The sequence below is a fragment of the Marmota flaviventris genome, chromosome X (genome assembly GCF_047511675.1).
Source record: "Marmota flaviventris isolate mMarFla1 chromosome X, mMarFla1.hap1, whole genome shotgun sequence".
Taxonomy (NCBI): domain Eukaryota; kingdom Metazoa; phylum Chordata; class Mammalia; order Rodentia; family Sciuridae; genus Marmota; species Marmota flaviventris.
This window is the reverse complement of record NC_092518.1, coordinates 36,978,530-36,986,306: the sequence shown is the minus strand read 5'-3', so window position 1 is coordinate 36,986,306 and position 7,777 is coordinate 36,978,530.

Sequence of the window (7,777 nt, the reverse complement as noted above, 5' to 3'; positions counted from 1 at the left end):
TCCTGGTCACAATGTACAGCTGCCCAACTGGGAGCTGTTTTTGTGTTGAGTGGTCACTGTGCTGAGTTATCACCGCTGGGGGTTAGGGGGAGTCGGATACCTGGTACCTGGCCAGATGGAGATCCTATCTGAGAGCTGCCTCCACCAGATATGGAGAGAAAGGTTATCCAAGATGGAGTTGGTCTGCTTCCAGCACTGGGGTGTCTGGTGTGGTGGGGGAGCTGGGTGATGGCCTTGTGCTGTGGGTAGGTAGTAGCTAAAGTGACCTGCTTGGGAGCCGAGCGCAGTCTGGAGTTCTGCAGAGGTGCTGATAGGTGATTCTGCTAAGCCGCTTGAGAGCTGTGCATGGGCTAGATCTGCAGGCTTTGGGTTTCAGGAGCCAGGAGTCAGGAGTCCTGCTTGAATGTTGAGGCTCTGAGTCCTGCATGGGTGTCACAGTGCTGGTGATTTCTGCAGAAATCAGCCATATAGGGGTCTTCTCACACTCTCTGAGATTAAGTATTCTGACTAGGTTAGATCTGGGTCGTGGATCGATACTAGTTGCTGCCTCCCTCTGGACCACCATCTTGGAATCCCCTGCCCCAGACAATAGAGCATCTACGTTCATCAAACAACTCTTCTCAAGTTCAAGAGTCAAATAGACCACAACACAATAATTCTGGGTGACTTTAACACACCTCTTTCACCAATAAACAAACAAACAAACAAAAACTATAGAACTTGATAATACAGTCAATAACTTAGACTTAAAAGACATATAGAATATTTCATCCATCAACGAGTGCATACACTTTCTTCTCAATGTACAGCAGCATATGGATCCTTCTCTAAAATAGACCATATATTATACCACAAAGCAACTCAGCAAATATAAAAAAGGAGAGATACTACCCTGCATTCTATCAGATCATAATGGAATGAAATTAGAAATCAATGATAAAATAAAAAATAAAAGCTACTCCAACACCTGGAGACTAAATAATATGCTTCTGAATGAACAATGTGTTGCAAAAGATATCAAGGAAGAGATTAAAAAATTCTTAGAGGTGAGTGAGAACACAGATACAATGTATCAAAATCTCTGGGACACTATGAAGGCAGTACTAAGAGGAACATTCATTGCACGGAGTTCATTCTTTAAAAGAAGAAAAAGTCAACAAATAAATGACATAACATTACATTTCAAAGCTCTAGAAAAAGAAGAAGAAATCAACACCAAAGGCAGAAGACAGGAAATAATTAAAATCGGAGCTGAAATCAATGAAATGGAAACAAAAGAAACAATTGAAAAAACAAAAAATTGGTTCTTTGAAAAAAAAATAAATAAAATTGGCAAACCCTTAGCCATGCTAATGAAGAGAAGGAGAGAGAAAACTCAGATTACTAACATACATGATGAAAAAGGAAATATCACAACAGACACTACAGAAATACAGAAAATAATTAGAAATTATTTTGAAAACATTTACTCCAATAAAATTGAAAATATTGAAGGCATTGACAAATTTCTAGGGTCATATGATTTGCCCAAATTGAATCAGGATGATATATACAATTTAAACAGTGTCTTCTATTTCACTGCCTGAAATTGACCTATCAGAAGCCTACCAACCAAGAGAAGCCCTGGACCGGATGGATACACAGCCAAGTTAATAAATGGGATGGATTCAAACTAAAAAGCTGCTTCTCAGCAAAAGAAAATCAGTGAGGTGAATAGAGAGCCTACAGCTTGGGAGCAAATTTTTACCAAATGCACATCAGATAGAGCACTAATCTCTAAGGCATACAAAGAACCCAAAAAGCTAAACACCAAAAAACCAAATAACCCCGTCAATAAATGGGCCAAGGAACTGAACAGATACTTCTCAGAAGGTGATATACGTTAAGTCAACAAATATATGAAAAAATGTTCATCATCTCTAGCAATTAGAGAAAAGCAAATCAAAGCTACTCTAAGGTTTCATCTCACTCCAGTCAGAATGGCAGCTATTAAGAGTACAAACAACAATAATTATTGACGAGGATGTGGGGGAAAAAAAGCACACTCATACATTGCTGGTGGGACTGCAAATTGGTGCAGCCAATATGGACAGCAGTATGGAGATTCCTTAGAAAATTGGGAATGGAACTACCATTTGACCCAGCTATCCCACTCCTCAGTTTATACCCAAAGGACTTAAAAACACCATATTACAAGGACAGAGCAACATCAATGTTTATTGCAGCACAATTCATAATAGCTAAACTGTGGAACCAACCTAGATCTCCTTCAGTAGATGAATGGATAAACAAAATGTGGAATATATATATAATGGAATATTATTCAGCAATAAAAGAATAACATCATGGCATTTGCAGGTAAATGGATGGAGTTGGAGACTATAACGCTAAATGAAGTTAGCCAATCCCAAAAAACCAAATGCTGAATGTTCTCTCAGATATAAGGAGGCTGATTCATAGTGGGGTTGGGAGGGGGAGCATGGGAGGATTAGCGGAACTCTAGATAGGGCAAAGGGATGGGAAGGGAAAGGAGGGGGTAAAGGGGTAGGAAAGACAGTGGAATGAGATGGATATCATTACCCTAAGTACATGTATGAAGACACAAATGGTATGAATATACTTTGTATACAACCAGAGATATGCAAAATTGTGCTCTATATGTGTAATGTGAACTATAATGCATTCTTCTGTCATATATAACAAATTATAATAAAAAATTTAATAATATTAAATATACCAAACCAGAATCATATTATCTCACTCCATTTATTTGTATCTTCTTTAATTTCTCACAATATTTTATCATTCTCAATGTAGAAGTTTTGCATAGTATGTTTTTTGTTGCTATTTGTAAATTATATGTTTTAGAATTTCAATTTCCAGTTGTTTATTGACAATTGGTATGGTTTGTGTTTGTATCTCTCCAGAATTCATTTTGAAACTTAATCTCCAATGCAATAGTGTTATGATGTGGTACCTTTAAGAAGTGATTAGGTTGTAAGGACTGCATGGGATTAATGCCCTTACAAAAAGTCTTGAGAGAATCTGTTTGTCCATTTTTGCCCCTTTCACCTTGTGAAGGCATAGCAGCCTGGCACCATATTTGAAGCAGAGAGCCCTCAAATGGTATCAGATCTGCCAGCACCTTGATTATTGGGCTTGCCAGCCTCCAGAACTGTGAGAAACAAATTTCTGTTAGTTACAAATTCCCTGGTCTAAGGTATTTTGGTTATAGCTTTCCAGATGGACTAAGACAATAGTCAGTAGTTTCTGTCATTTCCTTTTTTTAGTTTCTTTTGGATTTACCTTGCTCTTCTTTTTCTAGCTTCTTATAGATGGAAACAGATTACTGATTTAAAATTTTTTCCAAAATAAGTATTTATACCTATAGATGTTTTTCTAAGTATTGCTTTAACAGAATTTCATAAATTTGATATTTTATTTTTATTTATATTCATTTAGAATCTACTTTGATTTATTGTTTGACCCATGGATGTATTAAAATTTATTTAATGCTCAAATATTTGGGAAATTTTTAAGTTATGTTTCTATTACTGGTTTCTGATTTTATTCCATTGGGTGAGAGGACATACTCTGTTATGATTTCAATTTATTTGAATTTATTGAGACTTTAATTTATTGGCATAGTATATCATCTGTCATGGTGACTCTTCAGTGTACTTGGAAAACAATGTGTATTGTACAATTGTTGGGTAGAATTTTCTATAAATGTCAATTATGCCAAGTTGGTTGCTGGCATTTAAATCTTCTATATACTTATTGATTTTTGGTCTACTTTGTCTATTAGTTACTGAGACAGTAGTGTTGAAATCTTTAATGATAACTGTAGGTTTGTCTATTTCTTCTTCAGGTTCTCTTAGGTTGGTCTTCAGGTTCTCAAACACATGAGTATTTTGAAACTCTACTGTTTGGTGCATACATATTTAGAATTATGTCTTCTTAATAAATTGACCCTTTTATCAATATGAAAGTTCCTTTATCTGTGATAACATTTTGGGGGACTTTGTTTTTAGGATCTGTTTGTAGTAAACTCTCAATCTCTAAAAATGTCTTTATCTTCTTGATTAAATGATAACCATTGGTGTTTTAGTCCATCTTGTGCTGCTTTAACAGAATTTTTGAGAATGGATTAAGTTTCCAACACATGCTTTTCAAGGGACACACACATTCAAACCAAAGCAGTTGGATATTAAATTCCAATCTGAATGCTATAGTTTCTCATCCCTGTAAAGATGGTATTCCATTGTCTTTTGTCCTCTAATGTTGCTCTTGCAATATCTCTTTTCAATTTAATTTTTTTAAGGTGCTCTGTGATCTCTCTTTAATGTCTTTTTTTTTTATTTTTTAAATTTTTATTGTGGGTTGTTCAAAACATTACAAATTTCTTGACATATCATATTCCACACTTTGATTCAAGTGGGTTATGAACTCCCACCTTCACCCCATACACGGATTGCAGAATCACATCAGTTACACATCCATTGATTTACAAATTGCCATACTAGTGTCTGTTGTGCTCCGCTGCCTTTCCCATCCTCCACCCTCCCCCCTCCCCACCTCTCCCCTCCCCTCCCCTCCTCTCTCTCTACCTCCTCCACTGTATAACCCTGAGGGTCTCCTTCCATTACCATGCAATTTCCCTTCTCTCTCCCTTTCCCTCCCACCTCTCATCCCTGTTAAATGTTAATCTTCTTCTCCTGTTCTTCGTCCCTACACTGTTCTTAGTTACTCTCCTTATATCAAAGAAGACATTTGGCATTTGTTTTTTAGGGATTGGCTAGCTTCACTTAGAATAATCTGCTCTAATGCCATCCATTTCCCTGTAAATTCTATGATTTTGTCATTTTTTAATGCAGAGTAATACTCCATTGTGTATAAATGCCACATTTTTTTTATCCATTCGTCTATTGAAGGGCATCTAGGTTGGTTCCACAGTCTTGCTATTGTGAACTGTGCTGCTATGAACATCGATGTAGCAGTGTCCCTGTAGCATGCTCTTTTTAGGTCTTTAGGGAATAGACCAAGAAGGGGAATAGCTGGGTCAAATGGTGGCTCCATTCCCAGCTTTCCAAGAAATCTCCATACTGCTTTCCAAATTGGCTGCACCAATCTGCAGTCCCACCAGCAATGTACAAGTGTACCCTTTTCCCCACATCCTCGCCAGCACTTGTTGTTGTTTGACTTCCTAATGTCTGCCAATCTTACTGGAGTGAGATGGTATCTTAGGGTGGTTTTGATTTGCATTTCTCTGACAGCTAGAGATGTTGAGCATTTTTTCATGTACTTGTTGATTGATTGTATGTCCTCCTCTGAGAAGTGTCTGTTCAGGTCCTTGGCCCATTTGTTGATTGGGTTGTTTGTTTTCTTATTGTCTAATTTTTTGAGTTCTTTGTATACTCTGGATATTAGGGCTCTATCTGAAGTGTGAGGAGTAAAGATTTGTTCCCAGGGTGTAGGCTCCCTATTTACCTCTCTTATTGTTTCTTTTGCTGAGAAAAAACTTTTTAGTTTGAGTAAGTCCCATTTGTTGATTCTAGTTATTAACTTTTGTGCTATGGGTGTCCTATTGAGGAATTTGGAGCCCGACCCCACAGTATGTAGATCGTAGCCAACTTTTTCTTCTATCAGACGCCGTGTCTCTGATTTGATATCAAGCTCCTTGATCCATTTTGAATTAACTTTTGTGCATGGCGAGAGAAAGGGATTCAGTTTCATTTTGTTGCATATGGATTTCCAGTTTTCCCAGCACCATTTGTTGAAGATGCTATCCTTCCTCCATTGCATGCTTTTAGCCCCTTTATCAAATATAAGATAGTTGTAGTTTTGTGGATTGGTTTCTGTGTCCTCTATTCTGTACCATTGGTCCACCCGCCTGTTTTGGTACCAGTACCATGCTGTTTTTGTTACTATTGCTCTGTAGTATAGTTTGAAGTCTGGTATCGCTATACCGCCTGATTCACACTTCCTGCTTAGCATTGTTTTTGCTATTCTGGGTCTTTTATTTTTCCATATGAATTTCATGATTGCTTTCTCTATTTCTACAAGAAATGCCGTTGGGATTTTGATTGGCATTGCATTAAACCTATAGAGAACTTTTGGTAATATCGCCATTTTGATGATGTTAGTTCTGCCTATCCATGAACAGGGTATATTTTTCCATCTTCTAAGATCTTCTTCTATTTCTCTCTTTAGGGTTCTGTAGTTTTCATTGTATAAGTCTTTCACCTCTTTTGTTAGGTTGATTCCCAAGTATTTTATTTTTTTTGAAGATATTTTGAGTGGAGTGGTTGTCCTCATTTCCATTTCAGAGGATTTGTCGCTGATATACAGGAATGCCTTTGATTTATGCGTGTTGATTTTATATCCTGCCACTTTGCTGAATTCATTTATTAGCTCTAATAGTTTCTTTGTAGAGCCTTTTGGGTCTGCTAGGTATAGAATCATATCATCTGCAAATAGTGATAATTTAAGTTCTTCTTTTCCTATTTTGATGCCTTTAATTTCTTTCGTCTGTCTAATTGCTCTGGCCAGTGTTTCGAGAACTATGTTGAACAGAAGTGGAGAGAGAGGGCATCCCTGTCTAGTTCCAGATTTTAGAGGGAATGCCTTCAGTTTTTCTCCATTCAGAATGATGCTAGCCTGAGGCTTAGCATAGATTGCTTTTACAATATTGAGGTATGTTCCTGTTATCCCTAGTTTTTCTAGAGTTTTGAACATAAAGGGATGCTGTACTTTGTCAAATGCTTTTTCCGCATCTATCGAGATGATCATATGGTTCTTATTTTTAAGTCTATTGATGTGGTGAATAACATTTATTGATTTCCGTATATTGAACCAGCCTTGCATCCCTGGGATGAATCCTACTTGATCATGGTGTACAATTTTTTTGATATGTTTTTGTATCCGATTCGCCAGAATTTTATTGAGGATTTTTGCATCTAGGTTCATTAGAGATATTGGTCTGTAGTTTTCTTTCTTTGAAGTGTCTTTGTCTGGTTTAGGTATCAGGGTGATGTTGGCCTCATAGAATGAATTTGGAAGTTCTCCCTCCTTTTCTATTTCCTGAAGTAGCTTGAAAAGTATTGGTATTAGTTCTTCTTTAAAGGTTTTGTAAAATTCTGCTGTATACCCATCTGGACCTGGGCTTTTCTTAGTTGGAAGTCTTTTTATGGTTTCTTCTATTTCCTCAATTGATATTGGTCTGTTTAGGTTTTCTATATCCTCCTGACTCAATCTGGGCAGATCATATGTCTTAAGAAATTTATCTATGCCTTCACTATCTTCTAATTTGTTGGAGTATAAGGATTCAAAATAGTTTTTGATTATCTTCTGTATTTCTGAAGTGTCTGTTGTGATATTGCCTTTTTCATCCCGTATGCTAGTAATTTGAGTTCTCTCTCTTCTTCTCTTCGCTAGCATCGCTAAGGGTCTGTCGATTTTGTTTATTTTTTCAAAGAACCAACTTTTAGTTTTGTCAATTTTTTCAATTGTTTCTTTTGTTTCGATTTCATTAATTTCAGCTCTGATTTTAATTATTTCTTGCCTTCTACTTCTTTTGCTGTTGTTTTGCTCTTCTTTTTCAAGGATTTTGAGATGAAGTATGAGATCATTTATTTGTTGGTTTTTTCTTTTTCTAAGGAATGAACTCCAAGCAATGAATTTTCCTCTTAGAACTGCTTTCAATGTGTCCCATAGATTCCGATATGTTGTGTCTGTGTTTTCATTTATCTCTAAGAATTTTTTAATTTCCTTCTTG